This window comes from Protopterus annectens, chromosome 10.part0 (genome assembly GCF_019279795.1).
Source record: "Protopterus annectens isolate FY-2018-M chromosome 10.part0, PAN1.0, whole genome shotgun sequence".
Classification (NCBI taxonomy): Eukaryota; Metazoa; Chordata; order Ceratodontiformes; family Protopteridae; genus Protopterus; species Protopterus annectens.
In genome coordinates, this window is record NC_056744.1 from 1764378410 (window position 1) to 1764399843 (window position 21434).

General features: G+C 41.8%; 1 long non-coding RNA gene across 1 annotated transcript; it reads right to left on the bottom strand.

Annotated features, from left to right (window-relative positions):
• Nucleotides 1–20494: 20494 nt before the first annotated feature.
• On the bottom strand, nucleotides 20495–21184 carry LOC122812876. Its single transcript, XR_006366598.1, has 3 exons — nucleotides 21072–21184; nucleotides 20739–20987; nucleotides 20495–20576 (listed from the first exon to the last, which is right to left on the bottom strand). It is a non-coding gene; the product is annotated as an uncharacterized LOC122812876 (long non-coding RNA).
• Nucleotides 21185–21434: the final 250 nt, after the last annotated feature.

Sequence of the window (21434 nt, forward strand, 5' to 3'; positions counted from 1 at the left end):
TGGGTAGTCCGCTGTCCAGTCGGCCCGAATACCAAAGTATATGGCTGACGTCGGTCAGGGCGCATTAGACTGACGTCAGTACGTCAGGGTACTAATGCGCATGACCGACGTCATATCCTCAGTCTTTTTTGCCGCATGGTCCGATGCAGAAGCAATTTTGCGAGTGCAGGTTGGCGTTCTGAAAGTTTCTGAAGTCAGAGTTTCAGACCGAATCAAAGTTGGCTAAGTACCCCGTTGGGGATTATTTTGGTTTTTCTTGCCTCAGTATTTAACGGATGTCAGAAAAAGTGAATAACTGTATTTCTTGTGGGAAACAGATACCTCATAGGGATTATCATACTTTGTGTATACCTTGTTTAGGGCCTGTGCACGGCGTTGTTGGATGCCGCTCTTGTGCTAGATTTAACAAACGCACTATTAAGAGAAGGTTAGACTGTGCCAGGTTAGTGTTTGGGAGCGTTGTAATTATAAAATGCCGTCGGATGCTCCGGCTTCGCCAAAAGCGCAAGGACAAAGCAGCAAAGCCTGGGAAGAACCGACAGTCCCAGGCGCCGGTTCTTTGGAAGGCTCAGTGGAGCCGGAGGTTCTGCCAGGTGTTTCTTTGGAGTCTCAGGGAGAGACTTTACTGTTACAGGATGTATCCTCTCAGGAAGTAGGCCAGGCTGAGGGGGCCTCTCAGGTGGCTGTTCTTCCCTCTCTTCCTACAGTGGTTAGAGCCTCCCCTTCTGTTTCCAAGACTTCTTTGAGAGGCAGGCCAAGTGTAGCTTCAGTGGGGGTTTCTCCTAGTGCTTCAGGGTCTTTGCCTAAGAAACATATGCTTAAAATGGCAGAGGATTTGATTACTATGATAAGAGGTTCTATGCCCCCTCCTGATAAGAGGCCTAGGGTGGAACCTGAGTTTGAGAGTTTTGAGCAATGTTCGGAGGCTTCTGAGTCTTCTGAAGACTTGCAGGAGTATCCTCCTTATTCTGATTCTGATGTGGATGATTCTACTCCTTGGCTTCCCCTCCTGAGGATTTTTCATTTTCAGAGACTCTGCATTCCATGAGGGAGCATTTTAAATGGGAAGGTCAAGATTTCTCTGATTCCAGGAAGAGGCTTAGGGAATTCTTGTTTTTACCCCAGCATAGGCCTTTAGCTATACCTCCTGTTCTGAATGTGGTGGAAGATGTTTTTGCAGAGGCTTCCTGAATCCTGATTCTTTGCCTCCTGCCCCAGTTAAACCGGATAGGTATTATAGGGTGCCAAGCTCATAAGTATCTTTTAAGAGTCCTAGGGCAGACCCGGAAACTGTCTCTCAGGGGCCTAAAGGTGTAAAGGCCTCAGTTGTTAAAAATCCTGTCCCTCCTGATAAAGAGGCAAGGGCTTTGGATAGATGGGGAAAGAAAGTGTATACTTCTTCCACTTTAGCCATGAGGGCGTTGAATTGTCAGTTTCACATGTTAAAATATCAGAATTATCTCCTTTCACAACTGAAATCTAAGGTGGATGCTCTGGCGGAAGGTATTGAGTGTAAAGAGTTGCAGGATTTAGTTCATGTGTCTGAACAGGTGGGTAAACATTCCTTGCAGTGTGGTTTTAATGCTGTGCAGGCCTCCTCCAGGGTGGCTGCCACTGGTTCTGTTCTTCGTAGGCACGCCTGGTTGAGAGATCAGAATTTAGCTGAGCATGTTAAGACAAGGATTTTGGATGCTCCTTTACAGTCTGATGTGTTTGGTTCGCCTGTGGAAGCAGTTTTAAAGCAAATGGAGGACAAGGCTAAGTCTATGCAAACTGTTAAGGATTTTTTGCAGGTGCAGCCTCCGAAGTTTAGTAGAAATTGGCCTACTAAGGGATGGACTTATCCTGCTTATGATTCCCAGTCTAGGGGTAGGTCTAGACGTGGTAGGGGCAGAGCTCAGGGTTCTTTTAGGCCTAGGACAGGGAGTTCCCCTGCTCAGACTTCTGGTGAGGGCAGGGGTCAGTCCTTTCGTAAGCAGACCCAATGACCTGCCTTTTCAGCTGCCAGTTCATTCTCGCCTGGCAGCACCGTTAGGAGGAAGGCTGTCTCTTTTCAAAGAAAATTGGGATTTAATTACTCAAGACAGATGGGTTCTGGATATCATTCACCACGGTTACAGGTTTTATTTCCATACCTTGCCTCCTTTCAAAGGCATGCCAGACATTCCTCCTCTACAAAGAACAGAGGCTCACAGGCAAATTTCTCTGTTACTCCAAATAGGGGCCATTCAGCCAGTTCCTGTGCCAGAAAGGGGCCTAGGATTTTATTCTCGCCTGTTCCTAGTACCGAAGAAGGGGAACACGTGGAGACCAATTTTGGATTTATCTATCCTCAACACTTATCTGGACATTCCCAAGTTCAAAATGTTGACGTTACAACAACTTTTACCTCTGCTGGGCAAAGATCACTGGATGGTAACTTTAGATCTCAAGGAAGCTTACCTTCATGTGCCTATAAGACTAAGTTGCAGAAAGTATCTGCGTTTTCGAGCTGGAAATTCTCATTATCAGTTCTCTGCATTGCCCTTTGGCTTATCTACTGCCCAGAGTATTCACAAAAGTTCTGGCTCAGTGATAGCTTACTTCAGGCTAAAAGGAATTCAAATCTATCCTTACTTGGGCGACTGCCTGATTCTGGCTCAAGAAAAGGAAGACCTTCTACAGCATTTGGAATATGTCATAGCAGTGCTAAGATGGCTAGGGTATTCTGTGAGCGAAATAAGGTCCAGTCTAGTACCCTCTCAAGACATGTGCTTTCTGGGTGTGAGACTGAATACAGCAGCCCAGATGGCCTTTTAACCCCGGACAAACAAAAGAATCTTTCCAGTTACTTCCATCAGCTATCTCTTCAGTCCGGGCTGACTGCAAGGACAGTCCTTCAAGCCTTAGGGTTCATGGCATCTTGTATTCTGGTGCTTCCCAATGCCAAACTGCATATGAGGAAGCTGCAATGGTATCTCAAAAATGTATGGACACAGCACTGCCAGGATTTGGACACTGTCATTCAAATAATACCTTGCATTCAAAAGGAATTTTTGTGGTGGGCTCAGGAATGTCACCTAAACAAGGGACTCTCTGTGACCCGGCCAGAGGCGAGTCAGATTCTAACGACAGATGCCTCAGACATTGCTTGGGGAGCTCATCTAAATGGAAAGTGGATACAAGACAAGTGGCCTGCCAGACTACAGCATCTACATATCAACATGAAAGAGATGTTAGCAGTCCAGTTTGCATTAATGGCTTTCAAAGATTTACTTCTTCCAGGGCAGGTGTTGATTCTAACAGACAACACAACTGTCATGTGGTACATCAACAAACAAGGGGGAACACATTCTTACCCATTGTGCAGGCAAGCAATGATTTTATGGGAGACTGCACTCAGCTTGCAACTAACTCTTCAGGCAAGGTTTCTGCCAGGAGCACAGAACTCCTTAGCAGATGTGTTAAGCAGACAAATCATGGATCCCCACGAGTGGAAACTGGATCTTCATGTATTTCAAAAATTGACAGTGTCATGGGGAACTCCAGACATAGATCTGTTCACTTCTCCACTAAATCACCAGCTGCCAAAGTTTTGCACAAAGAGGTTTCATCACACAGCTTGGAAAGTGGATGCTCTTTCTTTCAGTTGGAAAAATCTTCATGTGTATGCGTTTCCACCTCTGCCTCTTCTTCCGAAGGTGCTTCTAAAGGTCAGACAAGACAAGCCAAGGATGATTTTAATAGCTCCAGATTGGCCTCGGCAGCACTGGTACCCATTACTGAGGAGTCTGGTAAGGAAGCCTCCATGGCCTTTACCTTTGATTCCACACCTGTTGTCTCAGAGGGACGGTCATCTGCTCAATGTCAAGCTTCATTCTCTTCATCTAACAGCCTGGCATATTCTGTTTTGAAAGACAGCAGGTCTCAACTTCCTCAACAAGTTTTAAATGTGATTATGGAAGCCAGAAGACCTAGTACAAGGAAAGTGTACGCAGAAAAATGGAAGAGATTTTTATTTTGGAGTGCAGCAAACAATTTGGAGGTTTCTGAGCCTAATTTGAGTGTGGCTCTTCAAATATCTTACTGAGTTATTGGACAAAGGTTTGTCTTTCTCTTCCATTAAGATTCATGCTGCAGCAATTTCAGCTCACTATGATTGTGACCCACCATTGTTTTCGCATCCTTTGTTCAAGCAATTTCTTAGAGGGCAAAGAATATAAGACCCCAATAGAGCTCCTACTCCTGCTTGGGATCTCAATTTTGTGTTGGAGAAACTTACTCTACAACCTTTTGAGCCTGCGGCTACTGCTGAATTGAAATACTTGTCATGGAAGACTGCTTTTTTGTTGGCCATTACTTCTGCAAGAAGGGTTTCTGAGTTGCAGGCCCTTATGGCAGTGGAGCCTTTTGATTTTTCATAAGGATAGGGTATCTTTACGTACTAATCCTTCCTTTATGCCTAAGGTGGTTTCTAGTGTGGCTTTAAACCAAACTATTCATTTGCCTACTTTCTATGCAGAACCCCAAAATAAAGGGGAAAAGATTTTGCACACTTTAGATGTACACAGGCAATTGCGTTATTATTTGAGCAGGACTAAGGATTTTAGGCAGTCTCAGCAGTTGTTTGTTTCTTTTGCTTTGAGTTCACAGGGCAAGCCTGTGTCAAAACAAACTATTTCTAGGTGGATTGGGTGTTGCATTGCATTTTGTTATTCCCATCATGGCAAGGAGATTCCAGCTGGGATTAGGCCTCATTCCACTAGGGCTACTGCCACTTCAACAGCATTTCTAAGGGGTGGCAACTAAGGATATTTTGGAGGCAGCTACTTGGAGTTCAGTGCATACTTTCTCTAAGCATTATCACCTTCCTCTCTACTCTAAGTCTAGGGCTGGTTTTGCCACTGCTATTTTGCAAGGCATGTTGTCAGTTCCTGCTTCCTTATGATTTGCCAGCCTCCCTTACCTCTGCTTTGGGATTCTACCCAATAGTTAGGACTGCAGCAATGTGGAATGAAGAACATAGTACAGTTTTGTACCTACCATAAATGTAGATGTTCGAGGATCCACATTGCTGCAGTCCAATCTCCCTCCTTCCCCTCTGTGTTTAGGGGTGGTTGTGTAGGTGAGGTTGTATTCTGCTAATTTTGTATATATTGTACATATTTTTGGTACAGGTATGTTTGGAGTTTTTGGGTTTTGGCCTTATCTTTTCAGGGTCTTCTGACATCTGGGGCAAGAAAAGACTGAGGATATGACGTCGGTCATGCGCATTAGTACCCTGACGTACTGACGTCAGTCTAATGCGCCCTGACCGACGTCAGCCATATACTTTGGTATTCGGGCCGACTGGACAGCGGACTACCCAATAGTTAGGACTGCAGCAATGTGGATCCTCGAACATCTACATTTATGGTAGGTACAAAACTGTACTTTTCATTTATTTGCTTAACAGTACTGCACTATTTTTATTTATTTGCTTGACTGAATTATTTACCTTTCTGTCTGAGGTTATATATTTGCTGACCTCTGGTTAAATTTTTGTTTCCTGATCTTTGCTGAAATTTTCATTTCTCTTCTAAGACATTTGGCACAGCACCTTAGCTTGACTAACTGGTTCCACATAGGGGGTCCTGTACAACTTTCTGGAGCAGCAGGGTGTTTGTGGTGATCTCATTCCACAGTGGAAAAACTGGTCAAACCGCTTCTGTGTTCTTTGACTGCCTCAAGGTATGGCTTTGCAAGGGTCTTTTTATGTTGCTGGTATAAAAATATTACCTTTGACTGAGTTTCTGCATATCTTGCTAGAAGCTCCATTGTGCCTGACTGAGTTTCTTAAACATGGAATTACAGTCCTACGTAAGTAGATTTTTTGCACTAGTGTTTCTTATCAGTACTGCACTGTTTTTCATTTATTTACTTAACAGTACTGCATTGGTTTTATTTGTTTGCTGAACAGTACTGCACTATTTTTATTTATTTGCTTGACCGAATTACTTACTTTTCTATGTCTGCATTTATATGTTTGCTGACCTCTGGTTGAATTTTTGTTTTTCTGCTACCCAACTGCTGTTGTGTTCTTAAAGTTGGTGGCTTTTGGCCTATTGTAAATTTGATCTGGGACCCCTCTTCCCAGTCCCATCTCATTAGCCTATTGTACCTAATACAGAGATCATTTGGGAAGGCCAAACCCCTTAGTTCCATAACCTTGAATTATCTTCTGTTCCTCCTCTTTCCCTTTCCACTTTAGTAAAAAACCAAAAAAAGCGATCACCAGCACATACCAAGAGTTCAAGCCAGAAAACCAAATTTTAGTAGAAATAAAGACCAGCAGGACAGCCACAGCAATAGACTCCACGTGTAATAAAACATTCAGTAAAAAAATCATAAAAGGACAAGCGCTTTCACGTACAGCTACGCTTCAGATCCTATACAAAGTTAAAACCTATGCAGGCTTATTTAATAAAAAAAACAGCAAATCAACATGTAAATCACATTATTACTTAATGACTTCATCATGAATCAGTGCTACTTTCTCTTCTGTAATCTACACCCATTTAAAACAGGCTTAATACTGACACTACTGTTAATCCCTGGATGTTTGTGTGCCTGTAGCCTTAGTATCCACTTTAAGTCTTTAAATAGTCTACTACTAATTTTCTTAGGTTTACAGTCTCCAGCTTGTATTCCTGTGTTGATTTTTACTAACAAACAGGCAACAAAAAAAACCCACTTTATTCAGCTACTTTTACTTATTTGTTTCCTCATCCAACTCTATTACTTCATCTTGTTTTTTCTGCGACTTGCTGCTGCCTGTTCTCTAAAGTGTTCAGTTGAATCTTTTTTGTTGCATTTATTACTGCTTATTTATAGCCTGTTTAAACTGTAACTGTTATTCTAAGCCTCTTAGTTTTGGTTTAAGCACTTGGGCTTTAGGCCTACCCCCTTGGCTCTCCCTGGTCTTTCTCCCTCAGATTATGAAAAATATGGATGGACCATTTCCTGCAGTCTCTCTTGCCAGTCTGGTTGATATGGGCATCCCGAGCAGTGTAGCAATTTCCTCATGTACACAGAGAACCATCTACTACCACCACCTAGGAACACAATTTGCAAGAGATGCGGTTACATTAGGAACCTACAGTCTGTGCTGTCTCCCTCACAAGCCAGTATGTCTGGCACCAAGAAGGTTGTCAACACAATCACTACACCTCAAACACCACCCACACAACACTAATCCACATATGCGGTGGTCCTCAGCAAAAACATACCCAAACAAAGGGAGACCTCTGAGGCAGAAACACGCAATCGCCATAGTCCTACACACCACACATCACATACCACGCATAGTCCACACACCTGTCTCACAGCCACTAAGCTTAACCATAAACCCAACATATTAGTCATAAGAGACTCCACTGTGAGAGACACAGATCTGCCTCACACAAAAACTGTAAGGTGAAAGCCACAGTTAGTTGTCTGTCAGGGGCCAGAATCCACCATATCACATACACAAACACGTCTCTCAACAACAGGTACTGCTATGACTCTGTCATAGTCCATGTTGGAGTGAATGACTTGAGACGTACCTCCCTGGACTATATGAAGAGAGACGTGATTGAACTTGCCAAATATGTGTCCCAAGCAGGTATGTCCCTAGCCTTAACCAGCATTCTACAGTCACCCAGAATGATGCCGCATTACAAACAGAAAATGATTGACTTTAACAATTGGCTTAGTTTCTGGTGTCATTCCAAGGGGATCCAGCTTGAGGAAAATATGATCGACAGATCACAATTCTTTGCCAGAGATTGCCTGCATCTGTCTCGCTTGGGCTTCAGGCAAAGGCTGTTGCCTCCCCATAGTGCCTTTTTTAGGAAGAGCGATGAGGTTAAAACTACCAACATAAAAATTTCAACAAAATGCAAATTAAAGGTCATGCTGCTAAACACTAGGTGTCTAAACATGAAACTGCACTCATTCTAAGCATTCTTAACCCTGGAAAATGCTGACATCTGTGCAGTCACAGAAACCTGGCTCAAAGCTGAGGAGAGCACCCCAGCCATAACTGGTTACTCATCCTGTAAAACATTCAGACCCCAAACTGTGGGCAGTAAAGCCAAAGGAGGTGGAGTTTCAATATATATTAAAAGACATACACACCTCCAGGCTGGGCAAACAGTATGACACACAGGAGATGCTCCAGGTGCAGTTAACCATTGACAAGACCCTATACAAATCATAACTAGCCACTGGCTCCCAAATCTGACTGAAGATGCCCACTCTGCCTGTCTGGACCCCTTTGAATCTATCAAGATTGAATCCTTTACCCTGATCCTGGGTGACTTTAAGTACCCAAACATAGACTGGAAGAACTACTCATGCCAGAACACAAATTCCTCGATTTTTGTCAATGCAAATGCTTTGGAACAGCTAGTCAGTACCCCCACAAGAGGTGATAATATCTTGGGCTTGGTATTAACCAACATGAGTAACCACTACAGCATCCCTGCAGTATCATCCTCCCTGGTAAGATCCGACCATAAAGCAGTCCCTTTCGAAGTCACCATCTCCCCCGACCCCCCTCTAGCTAGGGTCAAACATAAAAACTTCTCTAAAGCTGATTACAGCCTCCTGAGGGATGGTATAAACAGCTTCACAACCCCCCCCCCAGTCTAGAAACTGGCACCAGTATCCAAAACTATAGCAGTGCACTATATGAGCATCTCTATAGATGCATGGAATCAGGAGTACCCGACAGGACAAAATCATCCTCGGCAAGTAAGAGTAAATCTGTCTTGTGGCCATCTGCAATAAACAAACTCTATAACAAAAGGAAAAAATTGCTGTCCAGGACCAAGAAAGGAGCAGGTGCCCAACTGGAAGCAAGCTCTCCTTATCCTGAACAAGCAAATAAGAGCACTAGTGAAATCCTCCAAAGCAAACTTGAGTCCAAATTGGCCAAATCTACTAGAGACAATTATAAGGCCTTTTTCACATATGTCTGCAATGTCATAGGAAGCACCCAGATCTGTTCAAAACTGGTGGTCAAGGACACCACGCATACAAATGCCGTTGATATAGCAAACTTGCTGGCTGACAGATTCAGTGAAAACTTCAACCCTCTGTTCCCCCCATTAGTAAATCAGGACATTTCCAGCACCTGCCCCCTTCCCCTTATATCTAGGGAACAGGTCATCACTGCTGTTTCAAAGGCAAAAAAATACAGCCTTCATGGAACCCGATAACATCCCAGGCTGCATCTTACATGAACTCAGGCAAGAACTTGCAGCACCATTACGCACCCTGTTCAACCAAAGCCTGAGTACTGGCTTTGTCCCAGCTGAGTGGAGGACAGCCACTGTCATCCCTCTGCACAAAGGTGGAGCATCCACCGATCCGGGAAATTATACACTCTATCCCACACAGTTTGGCTTCGTCAAGGGGGGGTTATGTTTGCTAAATTTGGTCGACTTCTTTGAGACTGTCTTCAAAGCCATTGGTGAGGGTAAAATGGTGCACCCACCACCTACCTTGACCTGGCCGAAGCCTTCAATGCTATTCCCCACTTGGACATAGTAGAGAAACTCTCTCAACTATGCAATCTGTGTGTTACCAGATGGGTAGCTAACTGGCTCACTGATAGACCCCACCTAGTCAAAATAGGGGAAGCTACCTCAAGCAGTAGACCCATAATGAGCGGGTACCCTAGGGTTCAGTCTTGCAGCCTCTCTTATGTGGGATATACTTTTCTGAGTTGCAGGCCAAAACAAGTGGGCTTGGCTGACTAAGTTTGCAGATGACTGCAAGCTGGGCGCTGTCATCAATTCCTGTAGTGATGTGGATATCCTCCAAGAGGGTCTCACCCAAACAAATGACTGGTGCCAGAAACATGGCATCAAGCTGAATACCAAAATATGCATCATCACCCCCACAAAGTATCACATTAATAACGTCTTAAGCACACAGAAACAACAGGATGGACTTCGGCAACCCGAACCAAACTTTACAAACTAGAACAACGACTAAAGTGAAGAGTAGAATGACCACACTAGCAAATGATTCTTTAGCTTTCTTCCACTTTAATAAATCGTGGACTTCTTCAGAAAAACCAGGACGCCTCCCTACATCCTGGTTTTATATCCATTAAACAGGAAGTGATGTGAAAAACGTGAACATGATGTCTTACATTCATATATAGAATTATTTCTATTATAAAACATTAAAACAACAACATGTCGTTATTACAACATACAGTTATTCTTCAACCCACTAAATGATGCCTTAAAAAAGGCATAGTTAAAATACGTATTTTTTGTTTGTTTTTTTCTTTTTCTCTTTTTCTATTTTACAATTTTTTTCTAAAACAAAACTTAAACTTCAAACAATGCCTACATTTCATACACTTGTATGATTTTATTTGTACACATTTAATCCCACTAGTCAATCTTTAAATACTAGTGGCAACTAAAACTACATGTCACCTCATTATAACAATAAAAGGGTCACTATCTTACAAGAGCCAATGTTACAACAAAACAAAGTTTGTCAAATAAATTTTCTTATATTGTAACATAAAACTGGATCTCACCGTAACCCCTTTTGTGGATAATCTGAACTCCTGACTACCCCCTAAAAGATCTACAAAAAATGAGACCTCTGAGGGTGGACAAGTGTATATAATGTCCCAATGGTCTCAAAGAAACCATGTGTATAAACAGGACTGGTCCCACCATCTAGATTGAATTACCAAAACATGAACTAATATTGCACCACTATTATATCCAAGATGAAAATAAAAATGGAACAATGAAAATGAACATAAAGATTATTGTTTTCTATTATTCAAAAAACATTTGATGTTAATCACTTCGTTTAATCCTGGGGGTTCATCAGCCCCTAAGCATAGCTGCCATATTGACTCTTTTTGCTCCAATTTATTGTTAAGGTCCCCCTTGAGTAAACATTTGTCTACGTGGTCCAAAACAAAAAACTCAAACTTTTTGAAATCTACGCACTCTTGTGAGTGTCTTGCCAAAGAATTGTTCTTATCCCTATTCTTGATGGCCAAATTATGTTCGTAGATCCTACGTTTGAGCATCCTTTTTGTTTTCCCCACGTAATATCTATCACAGGTTGAACAAAGGGCTAAATAAACCACGTATTCACTATTACAATTGAAATACTTGTATGCCCAAAAGGTCCTTTTTATATGCTTGATTGTCACAAACGAAGTGTTAGTAATAAACCTACACTGTCTGCAATTCTGACAACCAAAGGTTCCTTTCTTTTTACTGATGTCCCTATTCCTTACCTCTCTATTTGTATGATCTAATTCTAGCATACTCTTTATATTTGTGACATTTTTGTATGTGAAACAAGGTTTGATACCTATACAAGCCATAAGGTCCCTGTTTCCTAAAATGATACCCCAATTTCTTTGTATGATGCCTCTAATATTTTTCAATTGATTAGAAATTGGAAGAGGAAACGCTAAATGGAAATCTGATAGATCATCTCTATAGGGGGTGACACCTATAGCTAGTTCCTCCATGTGTCTCACACCATTATTAGACAAAATGGGCCTTGCTACTCCATTACGGAGTCCTCTAACTTAATTTTCAATCCTCTTTAACATATGTTTTTTGTAACCTCTAGCCAAGAATAAATTCCTTAACTCCATTAACTCTTCTTGGTAGATGTTGTCCTCAGATGTTAGTCTACTAAGCCTAATTATCTGACCTTTTATAACATTTCTTTTCATGTGGGCAGGGTGCAGACTATCTTTATGCAGATATTGGTTGGTGAAACAAGGCTTTCTGTAGATTCTACTGTGTAATGTATTATTTGTAGAATCTATGTAAAGTCTGATATCTAAGTAGTTAATACTTTTACCATATCCACTATGTTTGAAAATCAAAAAACTCCCTGTTCAGCATGTACCTCGCAAAGCACATGCAGCAGCTGGAGAGACCACAGAGGTTCCTCATCAGGAGAATCCAGCCCCCCAAAAATCCTCCACACACAGGCTAAAAGCCCTATCCCTCTTTTCAGTTTCATACATACTCCTCAGAGGTGACCTCTGTCTGGCTTGCAAGGTGATCTTGGACCCCGCCTTGATGGGACTGCTGGATATCTGCAAGTCGAGCTTCACTTTAACCCACACACATGGCTTCAACCTGGTCTGTGACATCAGTAGGACTTGTTGGCAGGACAGATTTGTGTCCCAGAACCTCCCCCTTCTGCGGAATAGACTCCCTCTCCATGTCAAGCAGAGCACCTCATTAACCCTCTTTAAGTGCAACCTGGATAACTGGATGGGGAACAGAAAATACACCTCTGGGATCAGGGTCGGCCTTAGCTGAAACGGCGCCCTAGGCAAAGCACTGCTCTGGTGCCCCTTAAGCCCCACCTACACTGAACACAAGGAACACCCCTATTTGAGCCACACCCACAGAAGGCTCACTCCCACAAAACACTCCAGTTCTTTCCATTAAATGCATGAAAATCCAACTCGTACTGTAAGACACCTTGCAGTTTAGTTAACTGCAGTTGAAGGCTGAATATCCTTAAACCTGGTTGATCTGTTTCTTGTGTAGTGTTATCTGCAGTCAAGAGACAGTATTAACTTTTTTGCAATGTGCAGTAATGTTTCATAGATGTTTAGTTCTCATTTGGTCTAGTGTAGCAGCAACTCTACATTTTTACTATATACCCTGAAGTGCTTCATGCTCTTCACAGGTCAGCCGTCAAGTCTACATACTTCAGACAGCTACATATTGTGATGTGGTGGCGCTGCAGCTTTATGCTGCCCCAGAGGCCAAAAAGGAAAGCAGTGTTACTACAGTCACTGACATCTTGAATTTTGCATATAACTTACCAACACCAAGCAGATTTCAGAATTGTATTGGCAGTGTTTATCCATTTTGGGTTGCAGATGGATGGTGGGACCTTTAAATTCAGTTTTAAACAGCAGTGTACTACTTTCAGCTATCGGGTCCACTCAAGTAATTTGAAGACATATTTAAGACAAGAGACATTGATATTGTCAAATGATTTATTCCATTACTTGTCAAGAACATTTTTATATGCAATCTTTGGCAGTAAAATTTTGCATTTGTACAAACTGTCAGGTCTGGTTGACCAATTTGAAAATAGGTTTCAGTTGGCGCAATTAATGTTAGAGACATTGAAATAGTCAGATTTTATTTCATTGCTGGCTACTAGACATTTACTTTATACAGTTCATTCTCAAATTTTATTATTGTCAGATGACTTTATTGCATTGCTGTCCCATTACATGTGCAGTTCTATACGCAATGTTTGACGCTTGTATAAACTGCCAGGTGCACTTGAATTGTCACTTCATGTGAAAGACATTGGAAATTGTCATTTAATTATTCCTGTGCTGGCTACCAGATGAACATTTCCAACTGCAGTCTTCAACAATAAAAAGTGTTTCACTTGTACAAACTGTCCAGTCTGCTTGATTTAAAACATTGGGTTTCATTTGGCACAATTAATGCTAGACATTGAAATAGTCAGATTTTAGTTAATTGCTGGCTACTAGACATTTCTATATGCAATATTTGGCAGTTAAATGTTTAACTTGCAAAGTGTCAGGTCCACATGAGTAACTTTAAGACATTCATTTAGCTGGTTCAGTTCATGCTTGACATTGTAGTCCGGTTTTATTCCACTGCTGCCATTAGATGTACTTTTCTATATGTACATGTTTCACAGTGAAATGTGTGACGTCCACTTGAATTGACACCCTTCATGTCAACAATTCTCATTCAAGTATTCCTTTGCTGACTATTAGATGTACAGTTCTAAATGCAGTGTTAAACCGTAAAAAGTGTTGAACTTGTACAAACTGTCAGGTCCACTTAAGTTGAAGACATTAGATTTCAGTTGGTGCACTTCATGTTAGACATCAAAATTTGTCACATTTCATCTGCTGCTATTCATGCATTTCTATATGCAATACTTCACAATAAATGTGTAACGTGAACAAAAAAAAAAGTGTCTGGTCTGCTTGAGTAATTTTGAAAAGGTTAGGCATAGTTCATGTTAAAGACATTGAAATAGTCAGATTTCATTTAATTGCTGGCTACTAGACACATTTCTATGTAATGTGTGACTTAAAATGTTTAAATTGCCAAACTGTCAGGTACACTTGAGTAATTTGAAGACACTTTCATTTAGCTGGTTCATGCTTCAGACATTGTAATAGTTTGGTTTTATTCCCCTGCTGCCATTTGATGTACGTTTCTATATGCAATGTTTCACAGTGAAATGTTACACTTGTACAAACTGTCATGTCTACTGCAGTCTTAGAGATTTCAGTTGGCACATTCCCTCTGAAAGATAAGTGTATCATTGTCTGGTAATTTATTAAAGACTGGCACTGACCCTATTGGCATTATACAACTACACAATGAACCTAAGATTGGCCCTAGGGTCTATACAAGCCTAGCCATAACCAATTCCCTGAAACATTAGCAGATGCAAGAGCAGGGTTTGACTTTGTTATAGCCATTGAGTTTAGCCAGTCACAGTAGTAGAGAAGTGCACAACTGACAGTACTCTGAGCTTCCCTACCAGCTTTGCTGTACTGCTTCCCTACAGGAACTCTGGCATACTGCACAATTATGCCTTACACTGTAAAATCTTGACTACAGGGTAAATCAGACGTGAAATCATGCATAATTTGCACTCTATTCATTACCTACCTAGCTACTTACTAAAGCTGCACTTATCGTGCCTTGTACTAAGCAAATCAATTATATCACCATAGTCTATCTAGCAAGATACCTCATTCATTGAGATCATAGCCAAGGCCACAAGTCTGTCTTGTCACATAGCACTTAAATATGTTGTAGTTTGGAAAAGCTTCTCTCCCCTGATGCAACTGTCATTAGCAGTGTCAACAAACTGTGCAGAGCTACCACTACCTGTGGGAATATCTTGAGTAATACATGCTTTATTACATTGACATCCAGCACTGATAATCCCTTTGGAGTAATGCGATAGTATTTAATTCCTCATACAGCTGTACTGCATCAATATCAGCAGATTCCAACTGGGTTGTTAACAGACGAAATTGAAATATGTTCAGTAACTACCAAGAATTCCTGTATGTTGTAGAGGAAGCCAAAAGTAGCACTGAGCTGGATGTTGAGTGAACCTGTCCTTCACAGATGACTGCAACATCAACACGAGTGTTGAAAGTTGACTTTATTCTGTTCAGGACTAAGTCATTTGGTTGATAACAAAAAGCCTCCGCTTTCCTGGGTCTCTGCACCAGGAAACTGGAATTCTACCTCCAGTGCTTCAGCTAGCTCAGTAGTAGTTACTTTTGCCATTTTGTACCTTGTGGCTCTGTATTATGTTAAAATACTTTTCAGTTCATCAAGCAGAATCACTGCTTGATCAATTTGCTTTGAAGAGCTTTGCAAATGTTTACTGACTTTTCCAACCTTCACTAATGCACCATACCAGACCACCAGTGCTATTAAAAACTTGGCACTTGTACTACTCAGCCATGCTGCTTCAGATGTGCGTTAGGATCCTGATCTTTTGTAAGTTCTGCCACTGAAACCAAGGCATTGGAAAGTGCACCCACTTCAGATCACACTGCTTTGGCACTTTCTACCCTACACTTCCACCTGGTCTCACAAAGTGGCTTTACAGATAGACCTGACAAAATATGTTGTACCCCTGAAAAGTGTACATTCGTTGCAGATTACCAAAGAATGAAACATCTACTAAAGACTTTGCAGCATCACTAATTACAAGATTGAGATTGACAGCCCGAGGGTACAAAAAATGCATGCGGAAAGACAAGATTCCTGCAACACCAGAATATTTTCATTTCATATTTGAGCCAATATGTCATAACCCTGGCCTCTGCAGTTCTGTAGTGGAATTCCCAAACTTAAGTTAATTTAACATGGTCAGTGAGAAATCCACCAGTAGTCCCAGTAACATGAAGGACAAAAAGTAGCCCTTTCCTTCCAGTTTCATTGCATTCACAAAATGGACAGTGACATGCAACATGTTACACTTGTATTGTCATGTCTGCATGAGGCACATAAGTGTTCAGTTGGCACACAGTTCACTGTACTCGGCAACTGTCAGATAGACTGGCAATGACCCTACTGCCATTATGCAACCACACCTTCCATTATGCATGCAGAAACATTAGCAGATGGAAGAATAGGGTTCAACTTTGTCCTAGCAATTCAAGTAAGCCAGTTACAGTAGTACAGAATGGTGCCTAGTTGACAGTACTTTGTGCTGCTGCTCTACAGGAACTCTGGCATTGAAAAGTATCGTTATGCCTTCCGCTGTAGGATCAGACTATAGAGCACATAAGATGTGAAATCATGCATACTTTGCACACTGTTCAGTCTCTACCTAGCTACTTACAAAGGCTGTAAGTTTCATGCCCTGTAATGAGCAAAACAGTTATATCAGCATATAATATCTGGCAAGAGCAATTATTAATTCAGATCATAGCCAATCCAACAAGTTTACCTTGTAACATAGTACTTGTTTGGAGAAACTTCACTCCCCAGATGCAACTGTCACATGCAGTGTCAACAAAATGCGCAGCGCTACCTCTAGTAAGACATCGAATACGCGTTTATGGACCTCCAGCACTGACATTACTCCAAAGGGATTATCAGTGTTTAATTCCTCATACAGCTGTACTGCATCAATATCAGCAAATGCAAAGTGGGTTAACAGACAATTGAAATATCTTCAGTAACTACCAAGAGTTCCTGTGTGTTGAAGCCAAAAGTAGCACTGCGAGCTGTAAGCGGAGTGAACCTGTCCTTCACAGATGACAGTGCAACAACAAGAGTGTTGAAAGTTGACTTTAAAATTCTGTTCAGGACTAATTACAATCATTTAGTGCATAACCAAAAAGCCTCTTTCCTGGGTGTCACCTGCTCTGCACCAGGAACCTTCAATCCAATTTTTTAATCAAAAAGTTGCATTTGCTATTTTTTTTTTTTACCTTGCTGCCCTGTATTCTGTTAAAAGCCTTTTCAGTTCATCAAGCAAATCACTGCTTGATAATTTGCATGGAAGAGCTTTGCAAACGGTTACTGACTTGTCCAACCTACTAATGCATCATACCAGACTACCAGTGCTATTAAAACTTAACACTTCTTGTACTGCTCAGCAATGCTGCTTCAGATATGCCTTAGGATCCTTGCCTTTTGTAAGTTCTGCCACTGAAACCAAGGCATTGCAAAGTGCACCCACTTCAGATTACACTGCTTTGACACTCCCTACACTTCACCCTGGTCCAAGTGGCTTTACAGTTAGACCAGTCACACTGCTTTGACACTTTCTCCTTACACTTCAACCTGGTCCAAGTGGCTTTACAGTTAGATCCGACACATGGCAAAATAGTTTGTACTAGAGTTAGAATGTAAACAGTGTACATTCATTGCAGATTACCAAAGAATGAAACAGCATCTACTGAAATGTTTGCATCAGCAATTACTAGATTGAGATTGTGTGACAGCCCCAGGGTACAAGAAATGCATGTGGATGTAAAGACAAAATTCTTGCCTGAACAGTTTCCTTTCATATTAACAGCCATTGTCATAACCCTGGCCACTGCAGTTTTGTGAACTCCCCAACTTCAGTTCATTTAACACAATGTCACTGAGAAAGCCAGCAGCAGTCTCAGTAGCCTGGAGGAAGGAGAAAAGTACACATTTCCTTCCAGTTTCATTGCATTCAGCAATAGTCAGTCAGTGACATTTCTATATGCAATGTTTCAGTGAAATGTTACGCTTTTCAAACTGTCATTTCTACTAGAGTCACTTAAAAACAGTAGGCTTGTCACAATTCATGTTAAACTGTACCATTGTCAGATAATTGATCAAAGACTGGCAATGACCCTATTGGCAGTAGGCAACTATACCTTCAGTACATATGCAAGAAATATGGTCAGCTTCGCTATACCCACTCAGGTAAGTTACAATATAGAAGTGCATAGCTGACCATACTTGGTGCTTACCTGCCAACTCCACTGTAGTGCTTCCCTACAGGAACTCACATACTACAGACCTGTTGTGCCTTCTGCTTACAACTCTAAGCAAGTCATACAAAATTTGCACAGTTATTCATACCTAGCCACTTTCTAAAACCACACTTTTCTTGCCTTGCACTGAGCAAATCTATCAATTATATCAGCAGAGTCTATCTGGCAAGATATTTCATTACTAATAGAAATCATAGCCAAGCCCACAAGTCTATCCTGTAGCGCAGTACTTCTTAAGTATGTTTTGATTAGTTTGAGTTTGGAGAAGCTTCTCTCCCCAGATGCAACTGTCACTGGCAGAGTCAACAAAATGCGTAGAGCTACCACTACTTGTGGGAATATCTCCACTAACCCTCACTTTTTCATTACATTAAGGACATCCAGTGCTGATGATCCCTTTGGAATAATGTGGCAAAGGGATTTCAATTCCTCATACAGCTCTACTGCATCGATATCAGCAGAGTCATTGTGGGTTAAAAGATTCTGCAAGTCTTTACAGAGCTGCAATAGCTTATCAGAAACAGTAGAGAGGTCTTGTATATTGTAGAGGAAGCCAAAAGTAGCACTATGAGCTGCAAGTTGCATGAACCTGTCCTGCACAGATGACAGTGCAACATCAAGAGAGTTAAAGTTGACTTTAAAATTCTGTTCAGGACTAATTAGACACTCATCATCAGCTTCATAATCAAAAAGCTTCCTCTCTTTCTTGGGTCTCACCTCATCTGCACCAGGAAACTTGAGTTCTACCTCCAGTTCTTCAGCTAGCTCAGTAGCAGTCACTTTTGCATTTTCGTACCCTGTGGCCCTGTATTCTGTTAAAAACCTTTTCAGTTCTTCAAGCAGAATTACTGCCTGATCAATTTGCATGGATGAGCTTTGTAAAGGTTTACTGACTTGTCCAACCTTTACTAATACATCATACCAGACTACCAGCAATATTAAAAACTTAGCACTTTTCATTGTACTGCTCAGTGATGCTGCTTCTGAATATGCCTTAGGATCCTTCCCTTTTGTAACTTCTGCCACTGAAACCAAGGCATCATAAACTGCACCCACTTGGTATCTCACTGCTTTAACACTTTCTACCCTACACTCCCACCTGGTCTCGCACAGTGGCTTTACAGTTAGACCTGACACATTATCCCGAAATATTTTGTACCTCTGAGTAGAGGATGTAAACAGAGTGTACATTTGTTGCAGATTACCAAAGAATGAAACGGCATCTAGTGAAGACTTTGCAGCATCACCAATTACTAGATTGAGATTGACAGCCACAAGGTACAAAAAATGCATGAGGATTTAAGGTCTAGATTGTTGCCTGAACACCAGAATGTTTCCCCTTCATATTAGAGCCATTGTCATAACCCTGGCCTCTGCAGTTTGAGTGGAACTCCCAAACTTTTGAGTTCATTTAATACAATGTCTGTCAGAAAACCACCAATAGTCTCAGTAACCTGGAGGAAGGACAAGAAGTACTCCTTAACTTCCACACTTTCATTGCATTCAGCAATACGGACAGTCAGTGACATCTGTTCCTGATGACTGCAGTCAGGAGTGCAATCCAATATAATGGAATTGTACTTGGCATCTCTTATCTTTTGCAAAATAGTGTCTCTGACAGACTTGGACATTGACATTATCAACTCGTTCTGAATGGTTTTCCCCAAGTAGTGGTCATGGATCTCGGCATTACTGATACGACGAAGATGCTCTTTTATTACTGGATCAAACTTGCCCAACAGCTGCACTAACCCGAGGAAGTTGCCATTACCACTTGTAAAGAGTCTATCCTCACTACCCCTAAAGGCCAAGTTATGTTGGGACAAGTACTGACAGATTGCAAGCAGTCTTTCCAGAACATTTCTCCAGTATTTCCTCTCAGACTTAATCATGTTCTCGTGGTGGTGGTCAATGGTGGAGCTATTCTTAAGCCTCAAATGCAAGTCACTGCACTTAGCAGCAGCTTCTTTGTTTCACTGACCCCTCATGTTCTATATGCTTTTGTCCCAAATTTTTCCAGTCACATGTTCCTGTACTAGACAGGACAGGGCAACTAAATGATTACTGTTGAAGAGTTTGCAAAAAAAACAAAATACTAAGTCACTACTTTCGGAATACACCAACCAAGACCTCCTGACTGTCTCACCATTTGTAAGTCGTTTATTATAAAAGATGGGATTGAATCTTCTATGGTGATCATCATAGGGGAAACTGATTCATTATCTGAACAGGCCCTGCAGCACTTAACAGACAGCGAACTTCATCATCCATTGGTTCTGGCCATTTACCAGGGTCACTATAGACTTCCCTGTGTGTTACTGGATCTACTTCCTTACTTTCCTCCTCACATACATCTAGTTGGTCAGATAAATGAGCTGCTCCTAGCTCTGACCACACAGGAATAAAGTCAATGGATGCCACACACACTGAGCTCCACATTGTCACACTCTGCATTACCACCTGCAAGGTCAGAGCCATTATCACACACCTGTGACTCAGATTCATTATCTGTACATCCAGTACCAGTATTCTCAACACCTACCATACAGCAAGCATCGCTGGGACTTTGGCAGGAACGGTCACTTTCACCTGGTCCGGAAGGGCTTGGCACCTCAACATCTACCATACAGCAAGCATCGCTGGGACTTTGGCAGGAACTGTCACTTTCACCTGGTCCGGAAGGGCTTGGCACCTCAACATCTACCATACAGCAAGCATCGCTGGGACTTTGGCAGGAACTGTCACTTTCACCTGGTCTGGAAGGACTGCTTGGCACCTCAACATCTACCATACAGCAAGCATCGCTGGGACTTTGGCAGGAACTGTCACTTTCACCTGGTCTGGAAGGGCTTGGCACCTCAACATCTACCATACAGCAAGCATCGCTGGGACTTTGGCAGGAACTGTCACTTTCACCTGGTCTGGAAGGACTGCTTGGCACCTCAACATCTACCATACAGCAAGCATCGCTGGGACTTTGGCAGGAACTGTCACTTTCACCTGGTCTGGAAGGACTGCTTGGCACCTCAGGGAAATCTGCCTCTTGAAGCATTTCACTGTCTTGCCACTGACTGCTGTCTAATGTCTGACTAGACTGCATAAATCGCATCATTGAAGCACGTAAACTAGCCACTTGCAATTCTCTGAGCCTTTCTTTTTCTATTTGCTGCACCAGAAAGCTTCTTTGGACCTTTTCCAGGCTGTCTGTTAAAAATAAATTTTGGAAATTCAAATGTTAGGAAAGGAAAATGCAATGTTCATAGACTCCCTCAATTCTTAGAGCTGCCTACCCACCCAAGTCTTGCAATTCACCCAACTAAACCTTGCAACTACAACTGGTTGTATTACTAAGTACATGTATTAGAGCCAACTTTATACTATACAAAAT